The sequence below is a fragment of the Sturnus vulgaris genome, chromosome 9, assembly GCF_052056855.1.
Source record: "Sturnus vulgaris isolate bStuVul1 chromosome 9, bStuVul1.hap1, whole genome shotgun sequence".
NCBI classification, from domain to species: Eukaryota; Metazoa; Chordata; class Aves; order Passeriformes; family Sturnidae; genus Sturnus; species Sturnus vulgaris.
The window spans coordinates 30,805,932-30,822,409 of NC_142251.1; the positions used below are offsets into that span (position 1 = coordinate 30,805,932).

The 16,478-nt window shown below is 52.0% G+C and overlaps 1 protein-coding gene across 3 annotated transcripts in view; it reads left to right on the forward strand.

Moving 5' to 3' along the window:
* Positions 1-1,547: 1,547 nt before the first annotated feature.
* TNR (tenascin R) overlaps positions 1,548-16,478 on the forward strand; it is a 78,055-nt gene continuing 63,124 nt past the window's right edge. For all 3 annotated transcript variants that reach the window (XM_088170354.1, XM_088170357.1, XM_088170356.1), the window contains exon 1: positions 1,548-1,632. The gene's annotated coding sequence lies outside the window, so the exon portion shown is untranslated. The remainder of the gene's footprint in view (positions 1,633-16,478) is intronic.

The window sequence follows — 16,478 nt, forward strand, 5'->3', positions numbered from 1 at the left end:
GTAGGATGTCTATGAAGGTATAGGACTCCCTACACATCTAAGTGGGTACTTATCTATAGAGCTGAACAGTTCATCACTATTAATAACCTTTATATTTTTCATTGAGCTTCCATTTTATGGAGGTAGGAGGTAAATTAGGTAATTTACCTGAAGCGCTGTGGGGAAATTGGGACATGAAATCATATCTGAGGAGTCATGGACCATTTAGGACCACCTTGTTCCTGTGACTGAAAAAGGTCTGTTTTAACATACCAAGACAGAAGTCTCTAACCTGAGGGAGTAAGTTGCTTACCAGGAAACCTGTCAAAGTTTTGTGCAGAATTGGGTGGAATTGCTCTTCTCAGCTTTGGTTCACCAGCTCAGCTGGGAAAAAATACTTTCTACTGCCAACAGTGCTACTCATTGTTGAGCAAAAAGCGTTTGGAAGCTCATTACTTTCAATATTCATGGAAGTTAGGATTCAGGTAGGTTAAAGGAATTAGAGTGCTCCAAATATGCTGCAGCTGCTGCCTCCTCCCCCTCAGGCAGCTCTGTTCCCCTGTCCTGTCATATACAACTGATACCCCAACCTCCCAGCCGAGTAACAGCCTGCCCCCACAAATGTTAATTAACCTTTGGGAGGGTGTCAGAACCCAGATCTGTGGGTACTATCCACACCTGTTTTGTGGTGTTACAGAACTCCAGAATGGTTTGGGTTGGAAGGGACTTTAAAGACCATCTCATTCCACTGCCAGAAGACCAGGTTGCGCCAAGTACCATCCAAGTACTTGGCCTTGAGCACTTCGAGGAATGGGGCAGCCACAGCTATACTGTGAGGGTGGTGAAGCTGCTCAGAGAGGCTACATTATTTATAATATCCCATCTAACATTGCCCCTGGCAGTGAGAAGCCATTCCCCCATGTTCTGTCACTCCATACCCTTGTACAAAATCCTCTCTCTTGGAGCCCCTTCAGTCACTGGAAGGGGCTCTAAGATCTCCCTGGAGCCTTCTCTTCTCCAGGCTGACCAATGCCAGCTCTGTCAGCCTTCCCTCATAGCAGAAGAATTCCAGCCCTCCGACCATTTCTGTGCCCACGCCGATTAGCATCCACACCCCAGGAAGGCTGAGGTCAAGCTCAGTTGGCTGTCACTGGTTTTTTTGTACCTCATTTTACCCCCTTTTCCCCGTGGCTTTTCTGCCTCCCCTTCTTTTCCAGCGGCGTCACTCCTCCGGGAGCCGTCTCCCGGCGGCGGGCGGTGGGTGGCGCAGCGGGGGGGCCGTGGGGCAGCCGAGGGCGGTGGGAGGCGATGCGGCGGTGCCGCCCGGGTTTGCGGGTGGGATTTTCCTGCCGCCTCTGCCCGCTAGGCGGCTGTGTGCGGGAGAGCCCGGAGCGGGGAACGGAGAACAGGGAAAAAAACGGGGGGTGAGGGCGGGGGGGGGGGAGGGGGGGGGGGGGACGACACGAAGCTGCTGAAATTTAAGGAGGGGACGGAGCGGCAGCGAGGCAGTCCCGGGGTCGCTCCTCTCGGCCGCAGCAGCCAGAGGGGCTGCCGCTGCCAGGCAGGGCGCCAGGCCGAGCCCGGGCATCTGCGGACGGGGTCGCTCCACGCGCTTCCCGGCGGCAGCAGGAGGAGCCGGCCCAGCTCGGCCCGGTGAGTGTCCTCAGCACCGCGGACAGCTCCACGCTCAGCTTTCCGCTCTCCGACTTCGCGTTCCGTGCTCCGAGCTCTGCGCTGCGCGCTCCGCACTCCGGGCTTCGTGCTCCGGCTCTGCGCTCCGGGTTTCACGGCACCGCGTTCCGCAATCTGGGCTCCACGCTCCGCAACGCTGAGGTCCGTGTTACGGCTCCGCGCTCCGCGGGCACAGCTCTCCGCGCTCCGCTTCCCCGCGCATCCCAGCCGCGCCCCGGCCCCGGCTGCCTGGGCTCTTTGCTCCGTGTGTGTTCCCTCCTCCGGGCAGGAGGCGCGGAGTTGAGAACGGTGGGAAGCGGCGGTGGGCAGGGACCCGCGATTCACCCACCGCGCCGCGGCGTCTCCCCAGGCTGGCCGGGGGCGGCTGTGCGTGGGACGAGGGGGTATGTTATTTTGGGAGGTTGTTTTTGGTGGGTGGTAAAGTCTGCCTGCACTTTCTGCAAGTTCTGGATGGAATAAGATTGAAGAAATTTGGCTCTTAGCACCTGCGTCATACGGAGACGGTTCGTGGAGGGAGGAGGCTCCTTGCTGCATCCTTGCAGGCAGGGCTGGGGGTCTCATTCACACCCTCTCCCCGTCAAACCCAGGCTCCATCTCTCCTTCTCAGCCCGCTCCCTCCTTTCCGCCCACGACTTCCACTCCCCCTCAGGGCCGCGGGGATAGCAGCATCCCCAACTCCGAGCAGCCTCTCCCTCCCTCCCTCCCTCCCTCCCGCACCGGCTGCCGCCTGCGCGTGGATGCTATCGGCGAACGCGAAGCCCACCTAGGCTCAGCTGAGCCTTAGCCCCGGCTTTCTGCTTCAATTCACCAGAGTTTGAACACGGTTTTTGCCTCCTCTCCCCCGTGCTCAAGCAGCAACGGTGCCTTTCTGTAGGAGAGCTGACCCTTGGAGGGGGCCATCCCAGTGCTTTGGGCTGAAAGATGCTCCCTGAGCCTCTGCAGAGCTGCGACTTTTAAAGCCAGGGAGCGAAGCGCTTGCTTGGCGAGGTCACCGCTCACGGAGGGGTGGCAGAGCATCTGGAGGAAGGGACGCCGAGGGTGTGTCTGAGGAACGCATTAATTAGGCGTGCTTCATTAGCAGTTACCTGCTATGGCTTCTGGCAGAATCCATCTATCCGGAGAGGAGGAGAAAGCTAAGCCCGGTGCTGGGGATCCTTTCTGGAGTGGCAATGGGTTCGCTGCGGTGCTGTGGAACCCGGGGAAGGAAGCATCCCTGTATTCTGCCGTCCTGGCTGGAAATGGGGAGCACTTCGCTGCATTAAGCTCTTGCCTGCGTATCGGCTGGGCAGCTGAGATCAGACATCTCCTGCGGTGGCACTGGGGTCTCAAGAAAGGGTCAGATTTGGGGATTGGTTTCTGCCGGTTACATCCCCATCCCTGTGGCTGCCCCCTGAATCGCACCCCCGTGAGACGTGTGTCTGTGTGTCTGCAGGCAAGGAAACTGAAGAGTGGGGAATGGGCAAGAGGAGAAGGCTTGGCAGGAAGGCAGGAGGGTCAGAGGGACTTTCACTGCACCTTTGGTGGAGCGTGAGCCTGGCTGTTTCTTTCAATCTCAGGTGCTCGCGGCAATGAGGTACAAATGCCCGAGTTTGTACAGGGAGGCTCGGTGGGAGAGGGGGGCACGGCCAGTCCAGCCCACCTGCTGGGAGGAGCGGGTCCTTCCCGCCAGGCATCTGAGCAGCAAGAAGTGCTGTCTGCTCGGAAACTGGGGCTTTTTGCTGTAGTCACAGGGCTGAGCTGGGCCCTGGGTTCGTATGGACTCATATGTACTGCCAGGACTGGGAATAAACGTGCTGGCTGCTGGAGCTCATTGTGCTGGTGCTGGGCCTGTAAGGCCCATTTGACTGTAAGGCCTGGCAAACCAAAGATGAAGAGAGAGTTTGTTTCTGGGCTGAGGTTGAGATTTCCTCTGGACTCAGGGAGTGAGGTAGCTCTGCAGGCAGGGAAAGGCTGGGCTCCCGTGTTAATGAGGCTGCTCGTGGGGCAGAGAGCCACTCCCCTGGAGAGCTCCCTGCCCTGCCCTGCACCCCAAACTTGCTCACAGGGGCTCGTCAAGTGGATTTGAGCATCATCCAGGTGAATCTGCAGGAACAGTTTGTCACCATGGGCAACATCCATGGGGGAACACATGGATCTCTTGCTGCTCTCCTGATGGTGATGCTCCAAGCTCCCCAGTCCCCCTAAAACAGCTCAAGAACTGTATTGAGAAGTAGAAACCATCCTATGGAAGCCTTTCCCTGACACAGCTGCAGCTCTGACTGCTTCACTCACAGCTCTTGGGGGGTAACAGGCACCCAAACCTGCTGGGCTGGGGGCTGCAGCTCCTGGCCTGGCACAAGGGGTCTATGGGGTTCCCAGCTTTCTCCTTGCTACTGTTCATCTTGTCAGAGCCTGTAACAAATGCAATAAAATCCAGGAAAAACACGAATTAACAAGTACAAGCATGTAGGGTGTAAAGTAGATGTTTAACCTTATTATATAAACAAACATAAAGGAGACATAAATTAGGCAGGGGAAGAAGTCAATTCATTGATGGAACTGCCCAGGCAGAAGATACAAAGGCAGCATGAGGCGATGAGGGATGGGGACATGATGCAGCCAGTGCCTGTAATCCTCTCTCCTTTTAATTGTGCCTGTAATGAGAAACAAAGCATCAATGGCATTAGATGCTGCTTCCATCCATAAGGTGATCCCAGCCAGGGGAGCAGCATCCTAGAGCCAGGGTAAAAATCCCAGTGAGGGTAAAATCTGACACTGCTTGCATGCTCCCAGCTGTTGGGTGCTGGTCTATAAGCCCAGTTTGCTGGCTGGAATTACTGGGAAGATGGGTCCTCAGTTTAATGGTAGGAAGTGCTCACGCTCTCTGCAGGACCTGTTTGACAGCATGATTAGTTTCTAGTTTTCCCTCACCCAAACCACTGCACAAAAAATAAAATAAGGAAATCAGAAGGGATGGGGATAGAAAATTAAAAAATAAAATGGAAAATACAGGGTAGGTGCAGCAGCTGCTATTTGTCTGTCTCTGGAAAGGATTTTCCCCTCATTACTCTCATGTCTCACAAGGCAGGTCCAGTCTCCCTTACCGATGTACCTGAAATGAGTCCTAGGATGCCCAGCACCATTTCAGCTAACTTTTAAAGATTTTCCCTGTCAGCTGCCTCCACTCCCAAAGCCTCAAGGGGAGGTTCTTCAGCTGGGTTCCACGGGAATTGAAAGGGCATCTCCCCTCCATCATCCTTGCTATTACCTAGCCAAAGGAATGCCAGTGAGTGAGCCTTTCCCCCTGGGAAATATTCAAAGGAACACCCTTCCTTGGCAAAATCTCAGCACCAAACATCCCATCCACAGGCTGAGACCCCCTTTCCTTCTGTGCCTTCCTATTTCTCCGCTATTTTGTTGTCCTCATCTCAGAGCCTGATTTAATTTTCCTTTTACAATTAGCCATCATAATTTCTCCCAGCAGCTCCCTAATGAGCCTCAGGTAATTGTTTGGTTCTGCCCCGACCCACCCCCCACCCCCTCCCCCCTATTTTCCTTGATACTTTTTAATGTCAAAGCCTGGTATTTCCATAATTTCCATCCACAAGGTGCAGGCAGCAAAGCCATCTCCTAGCTTCCACCAGCTGTCTTCAGTAAAACACAGTGCTCTTAACAAGTGTGATGGTGACCTTGTCCTACTGGCACATGAGCAACTGGGATGGCAAAAATTGGGAAAAGATGAACAGGTGGAGGTATCACAGCTGTGGGATGTCACATGTCCCATCTCATCCTTCCCACCTGTGTGGGGTTGGATACTATGTGGGCAGTTACTGCCAGTTTACTGATGGGGTGACAATCCCAGGGATGTTAAATTCTCCCCTCATGCTCCCTGGGGTGGTTAGAGTTTAGGAAGGGGTCTGGATTCCCCCAAAATTGCCAGAAAAAGGACAGTAGAGGTGGAAAGGGCTGCTGGGGTCCCTGTTCGTAAGAGGTCTGGTGAGCAGAGATCTTAATCTGAACATTTTCCTTCTAAGATGTTTGGCTTTGTGGGCAGCTTGACCCAGAGCATACTAGAAACCATCCCAGGTACCATCTCCCACCGCTCCCTGCCTCTCTCTCCCTCAGATTTTTTGCTAAATAAACATTTTTGGGGAGGGATTTCTGCTCCCCATCTCTTTCTTCAAGGTGGATGGAGCTCCAGCAAGTCACCATTGGGAAGATGAGATTTGGAGTCTGTTGCCAGTGTGTGGTGGTGTGGATTATTGCTAGAGGAATTATCCAGGGGTGTTTAATTGGCACCTGGGGTGTCCCTTTGGCTCAGCCAGAGCTCTCTCTCCTGTTGGAGGACATCAAAAATCTCACATGCTTTGGGGAAATTAAATGCTTGTAGCTACTGCAAGTGTAGGAAAGTCCTTTGGTAATGGCTGTTCTCCTGAAAAACAGTTTGGAAGAGGTGAGGGATTTGCTCTCTCCTTCCCCTCCACTCATGAGAGGCATCACAGGAGGGAGAAATTAATTCAGCTCTCTGTCCTTCATTTCCAGGGCAGCTCCCTCCTCTTCCCCTCACTCATTTGGGAAGAATGTCCCACTAGAGATCATGCAGGGCTGAAGGCTGGGGATGCAGCTGGAGGGGTGTCTTGGCAGTGGAAGCGCTGGCTCTCCTTCTGAAGTGCAGATATCCTCCCTGGTGGAAGGAATAAGCTTTGCCCTGCCCACCTGGCATCATGGGATGTGTGGCAATGTCCCAAGGGGAAGCTGTTCTGTTTGCATTAGCTGGAGCACATGGCTGGCTGCTGTAATTGCTCTTTCTTGGCCTGGCTGCCCGGGATTTGAGCATTGATTGCCGGGTCAATGCTGATGCATTTGGGCCATGCCGAGATGCTGGCAGTGGGAAGTAGGCCCTGGGGAATGGTTGCCCCCGCCAACAGCCAGCATGGGAAAGACTGGGCTTTGGCTCTCCATCTCATGGCTAGCAGGGGAGGTGACCCATGAGCTATGTCCACACCATGCTGGAATCAGGGCTGTGGGAGTACAGGATGGATGGGCTGCAGGAGGAGCAAAGCATGTCCTGGGTCATACAACTCCCCTTGGTCCCCACTGCTGGAGCTCAGTGCCCACCATCATGTTCCTGGTGCTCCAATAAGGAAATGTTTCCTAGTGAAGCTCTTGAACTGTTTCCCTGATTGGTTTTGGCTGAAACCACATTAGTCAGCAGAAATCACCAAAAACGTGGATTTTTTTTTTTTTTTTTTTGGTGGATGAGTCCTCTAATCCCCATGGAGTTATGTAGCCTCGCTTGGTTGATCACCACAGTCAGGAATAGGTCCTGTTGATGGAGCACATCCATGTCCCTGCTAGATAACATGGGGACAAGCAGGGAGCTTCACCAGAGGCAATTTTGGCTGCTCCCACTGCAGACGGCTCAGCATCCCTGCAGAGAGAGTGTGACTGGTAATTAAAATGCAGATTGATTTGATTCGATCTGGTTATTGTCCCTTGGGGAAGCGAGGGACACGTTTGTCATGGGAGATCAGGGTCCTACCTGGTCCTGCCCGGCTCTGCCACTCCCTGCCCGCGGCCACAGCCCCTCATGTAATGCGTATTGCCTCTACTTGCAGAGAGACTTAAAAGAAGATCCCTCTGCAAAGCATCAGCATTAAACTTGTCTTTAATTACACAGTTAATTTATTATATAGCACTAGTAACGATGTAAACCAGGCAAACGACTGCGAGATAGCAGACCGAGAATTTCCTCATTTGGTAAATAATTTTAACTTAAGTAATTATTTCCTGCAAGGGGGAGGATGCTGGGAGCACCCTGGGGGCTTTTCTGGCCGCAGAAGGGATGAGCTGGTGGTGTAATTCCTCATTAATTACTCGATGCTGTCTTTGCCTCCTCCCCACATCTGCCTGAATGCACCCGTCACCCCGTAGACCCCAGGACAACCACGGGATCGCAGTGGGTGCTTTCAGTGCTGCCCACAGAAGCCACTGGCAGCACTCCTGGGCAGAGGTTAGTTGGTTCTCCTTGGGGTTCTTTCGTTTATTATTCTTTTCCTCTCCAATTTTAACCCATCTGCTTGTCACGTTACTAAGGCAGCGTCCCCTTTTGCTAGCCTTGCTTAATGAGGACTAATTGCAGTGGGACACTGATTAACAGTGAGCAGGAGTCTTCTCCGCCGGGTGACTGGCAGTGGGCAATGGCTGAGCTGGAGGTGGGTGGTGCTCCAGCATCCCTGGTACCTGACTTGTGGCACTGCTGCTCGCATCCTGAATTCCTTCAGCTGCCTCGCTTTCAGTAGGAACCATGGCTTAGATGGAGCTGCTTCATTTTTGTTTTCTCCCCTTGTCCTCCTCTCCAGCTCATCCTGCTTACCGTCCTCCTCTGGCTCCGTCCCCGTTCCCCTCACCCCTCTCCAGCTTCGCCCACACCACCCTTCCTCACCCCGACCTTTTGTTTTCCCCGGGGCTTAATTTAAAAGCGCTATTGATGCCATTCGGCTCTAATATGAAGGGAGTCTCTCTCCGTCTGCCCTCCGCAGATGGAGATCTCGGCTCAATCCATGTCCTGTTCTCCACTGGGGAATAACAATGAACTCGGGCGCCACAGAGAGACAGAGAAAGAGCCACTCTGTTCTGCGGAAGACAGCCCTGTCCCCGGGGCCAAAATAACTCCACTTGTTTTATTTATCAACTCGGAGTGGACGGGGTGTGAGTGGCATACAGATGTTGCCACAGCTGGCTCCTCCAGCCCGACGTGCCTGGGACCGGTCCCACACTGCAGTCCCATGTGGAGCAGGGGGATGCTCTGCAGTGTCTGTGCCTCAGCATCCCCTTCAGAGCTCGAAAAACTCCCGGAGGGTGTTTTAAAATAAAACCAAGATTTGGGCTACGGACATTTCTGTGGCCTAGCCTCAAGGAGCTTCCAGCTGCCAGTATCTGACCTGTCATGAATTTCTCAGACCCTCACCTGGTTTGGTACCCCAGTGAAGCTCATACAGAGCCTGGGGCAGCCCAGCTTTTGCTCATCAGCTCCAGTGTTTGCAACAGGGAAGGAGAGTCCTTCTTCATCGTGTGTGCACAAAAAAATTGAAATGACAGGTGATAGAAGCTGAACTGATTTTCTCCTCCCCACACTAATGCAGGCTCCCTGCCTGCCTCCCTCCCTCTCCTCACTCTCTGCTCTCCCACGAGTGAATTGGATTAGTCACCTTCTTAATTAACTGTGCTGGTGTGAGCTCTACTAGGTATTAAATGTTTGTCACAATCCAATTTTAAAAATCCATTCAGCAGGGCAGGGTTTGGGAGGCACTGGATGATTGCAGCTCTCATAATAGGGGCTCAGAGGCGTGAAGCTGAGTGGGACAGGGGGCACTGGAAGGTGTAACTCCACCCCCTGCCCTCAGTTTCTGGGTACCCCAGAGGTTTGTTTTGCCTTTGGGAGAGGTCATCCCAGCCCTCTCAGCAAGGGACAGACACAAAACTGACACCCAAGGAGAGGCAGAAGTGTTCCCAGGGCAGCCCCGAACTCCCCCTGAGCCAGTGCTGGTTGAAAATCAGGATGGAACTGGGTGTAAATCCATGCTGGAGCTGTGGTCCATGGGCTCTGACTGGCAGCAGGGTGCCTGGAAGCGTCAGTGAGGCTGAGCTGGGCAAGCCCAGCCTTTTGGGGGGCATAAGGGTAGGTGATGTGCAGGCCAGATGCTGTCGGGGGCAGATGGCATCAGCATCCTCAGCAGTGAAGGCAGCATTTCTTTTGAATGAATGCCTACACTGGCAATGAATGAGGTTTAGCTTCTGCTTTAAAGTCAGCCCAGCTCCTGAGGATGGGCAGAGATCATCCTCCTGCAGCCCCCACCGCAGCCCAGGCCCCCCTCTAGGGCATGTGCCCCACAGGAGATGTTCCAGGCTCCCCAGCTCATCATGTGTCTTCATCACTTCTTAGCTCTTTTATCTTTTCCTCTGTCTCCTAGACAGTTTCTAATCCATAACAAACTTTCACCTCTCATCCTAGTTCCCTTAATAGCCTCTGCAGAAGGACTTTATTAAAGCCTGGTGGAAACTCTAAATTCATTACAGCTCCTTATGCTCCATCACACATGCTTTGCTGATTCCCCTGGGCCGGGCTCTGGTAGTTTGTATGGGCCCTACGGAGCACTTGGGCTTGTTTCTTCCTAGCCCAGATTATTATTTACAAGTTTTATGTCTTTGTTAATTGTCTCATTAATTATTTATTATTATAATTGAATTTGTTTTCTCTCTGCACTAAATGGTAAGGCTTACTGGGCTGGGATGCTTCCCAGCAGTGTCTTGTATGTGTTTTGTCATAGAGGAGATGAACCATTTACTGGACAGGTGGGCAAAGCATCATTTTGCACAGTAAATTCTGTGATGTTCAGCATTTTTGATCTAAAAAAGCCTCTTGAGTGAACCCTGTAGGTACCTAAGGAGTCTCAGCAAGGATCACACACCTCATTCATGAAGTCCTGATGCATTTTAGGAGGGCAGACCAGTATAGGGAGCATCACATTTGTGGCAGTGGCAAAATGTCTAATCCCCTTAAATGTCTTTTTATCAATTGTGGTTTTACAGCTAAATCACTCTCGGCAGCAACACACGAACTTCCCCATCACTGTGTTTTTGACGGCCTGTGGGACTCCAGGCAGCACAGCAAGGCTGCTCCTCACCTGCTGTCCCTTCCAAGGGCTCTGGCGGGGCCCAAGCATCCTTGGTTTCCAGCCAGTTTTGAGAGGCCCAGGCAGGAGGAGCAGGGTGCAGTGCATGCCCTGCACAGACCGGTGCAGGGGCCAATGCACTGGGGCACTTGCCTCTGGAAGCAGTTGGAAGGGCTTTGTCTTCCATGGGCGCAACATGGAAGGGAGCAGGGGAATTTACAGGTTCCTCATATCGGGTGTCACATCTTACATCAGTCCTGCCTCCACTCTGAGGGGATCCCCAAAGCACATCCTCTTCACCAAGATGGAGGGCTAGGGTGGGGGGATAAGAGGGGTTTGGAGGTTATTGATTCCCAGAACAAAGAATGTGCTACTCCGGGAAACTTATTCTTTCCAGCAATCAATGGAAATGTGTTTATCAGGAAACCTGACAAACCTGTGTTTGACCTGGACAAGTGTTTTACTGATGCAAACAAAGCTGGGAAGAAGATGGGGGGAGAACAGATAGGGAGGGTTGAGAGAGGGGAGACAGTAATGGGAAGGACCCGGAGCAGATGAAAAGTGTTGAGATAAGGAGGTGTCCTGCCTTTCTCTGCTCAGGAGAGGAGGAATAGGGGTATACACCCACCCTGAAATTTGTATGGCCCCCTGTTAGTGGTGGACAGGGGCTGCCAGGTACTGGTCGGCAGAGGGACATCACTGCCTGCCTCAGTGGCATGTTTCCATCCAGGCAACTCCTCAGAGAGCAGAAAATTGGTTTCCTTAAATTAGCAAGAGTGCAGGCAGAGAAAAGAGTGAGGAGGGCAGGTTTCCATAGAAATGGGAGCTGGCAGGAGAGGTGGTGAAGGCAGAACAGGCAGTGTGAGCCCTACCAGGGCTCACTCCCAAGGGAGGGCTTCTCCCTGCAGTTTTAGTATATTAATTCGAGCAAAAATTAATCTCTTTGTGATGGAGGTGTTCTTGTTCCTGATGCTTTGGTAAAGGATTTTTTCTTTTTCCTCCATAGTATCATTTATGCTGTAAGATTCTCAGGAATGACAAGAAGCAAATGCTCAGCCTCAAAATGTTGGGTTAGGAATGAAAGCAGGCAGTGGGTTTGGGAAAAAAAGAGCTGTTTCAAATGTCAGGGGAGTTTGTGTGATGAGGATGTGGGTAACAGAGGGCAGCCAGGCCGGCAGGTTAACGTGCCTACCCTTTGCAGAATGAACCAGGGGACGTTTAATGACTCTAAAGAGCAAGGACTGGGGTTTATGTCTGTTCTTTAAAAAGCCTGTTAAATCCCAGGCAATCTTTCACTCATCCGTATCCCAGCCTCAGTCCATGTTTCCTCCTGGCTAGGAGTAGAGCTGCCTTTCAGTCCAGCCCTTGCATATCCCATTCATATCCCAGTAAAAACTGCAGGAGAAATCCTCCTGAGGGATCCCATGAGGGCAGAGCAAGATCTAGCTGGGAAAAGCAGATTTCCAACACCACCGGGACCTTGCACAAGCAGCACCCTGAGCATCCCGATGACCATCCAGTAGTGACTGGGGAAGGGGCATGCCTCCATCCAGCTGGGACACAACTGCTCCTCCTCTGACCAAGGCCGGGTAAAGCAGAGCAGAGATGGAGCTGGTCATGCCACAGGGAAGAATAAAGTATTGTCTTGGATTTACACACAGCTGCAGGAGAGAAGTGTGTGCCATCGCTGCATCCCACACATCTGTGTGCCACTGGCAGCTCACTCCTACCCAGGACCTGTACAGCCTGGCTGAGTGGGGGGAGAGATTTTAGGACCCCAGTCAGCGGCCCATGGATGAGGATCCTTGCATTTACAAGCCCTGGCCCTGCTCCAGTGATGTGCTCTTCTCCCACATCCAGCAGGATTTGAGACAGGGTGATGATGCCACCACCATGTGCAGTCAGGGGCCACACAGCAAAGCATCCCTGCCCAAGCTGGTCTTTATCCCACAGTGCTGATTTGAAGCCATCCAGCCCTGAGTGGACCCCCAAGTATCCCCATCCTGGGGAAGGATCCCACCCACACCCCAGTAGGAGAGAAGGAATCCCCCGAAGTCACACAGACAGTGGTGGCACACATATCACTCCTCTGCTGTGGCAGATACAGCCCGTGTCATCCTGGCCCTGATGGCTTCTTAATAAAGCCACTGCTTGGCATGAGACCACCAGGCATGGTGGGTTGGTGCTGGTAGCTTTTATTTCCAAGCCTCCAGGGTCCCACAGAGCCTGGTGCAAGCATACTTATTGAATTTTGGTACGTGGCCCGCCACACCCAGCCAATGGGACAGTCCTCTGTCAGCTGGAAAAGGCAGGAGGGAACCCAGGTTGGCTCCTGGAGGCGGATGGAACTGAGGCAGGCAGCACATCCCTCTGCTAGAGTCTGCACTGCTACTGCTTTTCCAGGGAGGATGCATGTGGGGGACCTGCAGAGCTGGCCCAGAGGAGCTGCTGAGTTTCAGCCCAGCATGGGATCCCTTCCTCCTAAAATAAGTGTATTTGGGGAATGCCACACCACAGAGAACAGCAGGCTTCATCATTTACCTGTTCAATGCCAACACTGGGGTCATATTAAACAGGACTCCAGCAGACTTAAATCTCTGGAGTACAAATTGACCCCAAGCTGGGGATGCTTTCTTCAAAATTCTTTTCCCCTTCAAGTACATTTTGCCCATGAATGTGTACACCTCTCTACCCAAACTGGGGGAAAATATCAGCTTTTTTTTAAAGGCAAAGGCACTGGCTGCAGCCACATCAGTTGGTCTGTGTATCCAGGCTCAATAACATCCTGCCCATAGCCATTAATCACACTCCTGGAGGGAATCTGTCTTCCCAACCCTAGGCAACCTTAGTATTTGCCTCACATCCCAATGTGCCATGGTCTTTTATTCCCACTAAGCTTTTATCCTCTCTTGTTATCTCCTTTGGTGTCTAATCCTCTCTCAGATCCCACTAAGCTGCTGACGTGGCTGTGCCCAGACCCTGACAGTCATCCAGGGATGAGTCTTGCATCCGAGGGTGGGATGTTTTGGGATGCTATAGACTATAACCTATAATTCAGGAGGGACCACTGGTCATCTTTATTAGGCTAAAAATTAAATTGGGGTGAAAAATCAGGTTTTTGGAGGTATTTCCTCCTGAATCCTGCAGCTCCAGAAATACGTTCGCTGCTACTGGACCCTGATAAAAGTACTCACTCCAAATGAGAGGCACCAATGCAGTTAATTGCTGGTTTGGGCTCCATACTGAGGGCTCAGTGGGTGACACCCCAATAATATGACCAGGGAAAGAGAGCTTCTGGCCTTGTTGCATCTCCTCCAGGGCTTTGCAGAGGGCAAAGCTCTCTGCTCACTGGTCTCCCTTGGAGCTGTGGCTGCCCCAGCCCTGGTTCAGCATGGCAGTGGCACTGCAAACTTGTGACACTTGTGGGTACCAGCCTTCCCCGACTATCATCCACAGGAAGTCGCATCCTTTCTTCTCCTCTCCTTTTTCCCCTGGTGGGCACTTGTAAATAAATTATTTAATACAAAGATGGGGGAAAACAACCCAGGATCATTCATTTATGATGTATTTGTCGTGTATTTGATATGAAAAGTGTCCCACGGTGTCCCATGCTCACGGCTGCAAGTGCCTCCCCATCACAGGCAGCAGCATTCATCGCCCCTGGTTACTTGGCAATTACCCGTTAATTACTGTATTTACATTCCCCGGCCTTCCTCCCTACACCTCGCAGCCTCATCCCTGTTAGGAGCATCTTGAGATTCTCCAATGTAATGACGGTGGTGCAGCTGAATGCCAACATACCCATTTACCTGTAATTTGCACCGCAGCAGAGCAGCCAGAGCTAAAGCCACTCTGACTTTGTGCCTATGGGGTTTGTGACTCGGTAATTGTTCTCTGGACCCATCAGGATGATGGGAGTGAAAGGAGATGTCCCCTGGGATGGCCACGGGAGACACAGAGCTGTGGTGGCCCCAGAAAGGCTCAGTGGGGTTGTCCCATCCCAGGCAAAGGAAGCAGGCAGGGCAGAGATGCTGGAATTGGTAGGGTTTGGGAAGGCCTTGGCTTGGGCAGGAGTATGCTTCCTGAGCCTTTTCAGTAGCAAAAAGCAAGAGACAGCTCTCAGCATAGAATATTAATTTAAAAGTCCATTGAAAGTGCTTGTCATGGCATGAGATGCTGTTCCTGGTGGTCGAGATCCCTCTGTAAGAGATGGATCCATCAGGGCAGAATGTGGAGGGAGGTGAGAAGAAATAGAGGGAATGGTGAAATTCTCACACCTACGATTTCCAGGAGGAATTAGCAGAGATACAAACCCAGTCTAGCTGCCGAACTCCCCAAAAACTGCCTGCAGGACGTTCTGGATTCTTCCCTTCCCAAAACTCTTCTGTCTTTGCAACTGGCTCCATCCCATTTGAAAGGGATGCAGGTGATATCCAAGGGGTCCTCCACCTTTTTATGCCACTCTACTGGTCCAGAGGGAAGAGCCAGAGGATTTTTATACTAAAAAAAGGGGGGTTTTGAGGCTGGAGGTGTGCTGTACCCAGCACGAGGATTCAGTTGTGAGCCCAGGGTTGGGATTAGGGAGGTAGGGAGAAAATGAACACCTGAAATTTCCCTTATTTGACCCTAACAGTGGGAGAGGTTTGGGTTTGCTCAGCACAGATGCAGGTTTTTGGCTGAGCTGGCAGCACATGGCTGGCAGAGATCCAGTCCCCAATGCAGCAGCTTGGGGTTTTAGCCTTTCCCTGGGGTGAGCACAGCCAGCGTCAGTGCTAAAAAAAATGACGTGACAGAGGCATGAATCAGCAAGAGGAAAATTCCCACCACTGGGGGAGGAAAGGAGGCAGAAAAATTACAGGCTGGACTTTGAGAGGCAACTTTGTGGGATGTAGTGGGGGAGTGGGAATAGAGAGAGCAAGGAAAGGCACAGAGCCGTGGTGCCAAAGCAGCCAGCAGGGTGTAGCATTTAAAATGGTCCACTGATGATCCTCCAGGCCTGAATTGCAGCTGCCAGGAAGCTTGGGAAAACTGGCCTAGGTGCCAATCTCAGAACGTCTCTGAAATGCAAGCTTTGTCCCCAATCCCACTGTCCCCTGCAGGGTAGTCAAGTCTGGAGCAGCCCCAGGGGAAAGGATGCATTTTTCAGCTGCAGGTTTCTTATATGCCTATGCACAGGGCAAAGCCTAACCCCAAAAATCGGGCAAAAAGTGCATCAGGGAGGGGATGCATCCACAGTGTGGGATGCTGAGCTCCTGCACCTGATGCTTCTTTGCCTAAAGGTCTTCTTCATCTTGCTCTGTGGGAGAGCTAGACCTGAGGGTGGCTTAGGAGAGAGGGCAGAGACATGAGGAAGGATTAGATCACAGGTAATGCATGATGGAGGCTATAAACCAGATTGATGTGTGGATTAAAGAGAGAGAGGAATGGGAGGCAAAGGTTAAGAATATAAATAGGTAAGTCTCTAACCAGGAGCACAAGGTAGAGGCTGAGCAGAGTGAATAAAGCAGTGAGTGGCTGGAGGGCTAGATAAATGTGTAAGGGGTGAAGGACTCAAAAGAAAAGCTAGGTGGATAAGTAAGAAGCAGAACGAGAGCACTTACCAGGGAGCTGAAGGTTGGGGAGTGCTGGGGTGAGGATGTGGTACCCATCATGCTGGGCCACTCAGCATCTCTGAAGGGCGAAGAAATACAATCAACCCCCAGCATGTCCCAAATGTAACTCAGTTCCCCCACCAAGCACTGAGTTGCTTTATGCGGCTTCCTATTTTCCCAGCTATCTGCTCAGACATTAATTTTATGGCCCCAGTGGCAAGAGCTATTTGAAACAAAACAAGAGACACCTCAGTGCTAATTCTTGGCTCAGCCAGGCAGCAACCCAGCCCCACCATGGTGAAGTTGCACTACTGATTGCATCACCTAGCACCCTGAAAATATGCTCCAAAATGTTTATGCAAGCATGCACAGCATGCACGCTGCTCCTATTAGCACTCATAATGAGGGTTTCTGCTTGTTCTAGGGTGGAGAAAATGCAGGGATATCTTGGTATTAGAAAGCAAGAAAGGAGCAGAGTGAAAAAGCAGAAAATCTCCCTCAGGCATAGAGGCATTTTTGACATCTCATGGAGGAGCAAATCTCCCCTACCACAGCTTCTCCA